Here is a 1,453-nt window from a genome sequence, read left to right on the forward strand (position 1 = left end):
TGTCAGTCTGTTTGCAAGCCGTTAAAAAGAAAAGAACGGGATGTTGTATGTAAAGTTGTGAAGAAAAAGACGACCAAAAAAATCTCAAAAAGAACTAAAAATGGGGTTGAGAATTTAATCAATTGATTTTTATCTTTTTAATCAGTTGTATCGCCGAGTTCACATTACTGTTTCCTATCACAGGTCAGAATGGTCACTGTTTGAATCAACATATGTCTGAACTGTCATAAGTCCTTCCAATAGAAGAGATTCGTTTGTTAAAAGTTCTTTTGTTATGAAGATAATAACTTGTAGAACTTGCTCGTAAAGACTTTTAAATTAAACGTTGCCTGCTTTGAATCGTCTAGCTGCTATGGCTGATTTGTCCAGTATTCCTGGGATTCTTTAGCGTGAGGTCTGAGTCAGTTAGTTGGTAAGTGCTGGCTGGCTGTTCACACTCTGAAAGCTGCTTTGTAGGTTTCCAAACAAATTGAAAGAGAAAATGAACTGTAAATAAGTGATTTTTTTATTTGATCTTTATGAATTTTTTGAAATAAAAAAATAATAATTTTATTACATAAAAGTTACACAATTGTAACTTTTGTTGAATCCACAGGGTTTTGGTAGTATTCTCACATACTATTCTCACATACTGTAAATAGTTTTAAAAAAACTTTATTTTTAGAGACGATGAAAAAGCCTTTACAAAAAAACCAAAAACAAATCATCATTTGTTTTTGGTTTAATCAAATAATTATTAAAATATTATAACTATGAAACTACCAAAAGTTAATTCCATCAATTATTTTTGTTTTAAAAATCATTTAAAAAATTTTTCTTGGAAAAAGTGGAATTAAACCCGATAATTCCAAAATATTTTAAGTGAATTAAACCCGGATTATACTGTAATTTAGACTTCCGGCCCGCGCGTTTTATTTTGGGATATTGGTAAGGAAAACTGCGGTTGCAACGGGAAAATAAAATTTACCCAGCCCGCGTTTTTGCAAACACAATAATTGTTATATGTTTTGTTATTATATTTTGTTAGAGTTTTTTATAATTCAAGCAAACTTAAAAATAAATATAATTTGTAAAAAGGTTTTAATAATGTTATTAAAAAAATTCCAAGAAAAAAAATAAAAATGGTAATTGTTTATTCAACAATTTTAAATTTATATTTCGTCAAACAAATAAAGCAAGTTATTACACAATGAACCACATAATTTTTATAAAAAATATTGAAGATAAATAATCAAATGATTTAAATTGTCATATACATTTTTAATATCAACAGACTAATCAGATCAATATCTATTCAATAATAGAGTATATTTATATTGATTTAATTACAGTTAGTCTATAAAAGTAATTTTGTTTTTTAAAACCACAAGAAATGTATATTTGAGAAAGCAGTTCCAATAATTCGTCTCAATTGTTTTCTGGTTTTAAATTTCGAACTTTCCTATGTTGTTTG

Source organism: Entamoeba invadens, assembly GCF_000330505.1.
Source record: "Entamoeba invadens IP1 unplaced genomic scaffold scaff_1105074726495, whole genome shotgun sequence".
In the NCBI taxonomy this organism is placed as follows: Eukaryota; Evosea; order Mastigamoebida; family Endamoebidae; genus Entamoeba; species Entamoeba invadens.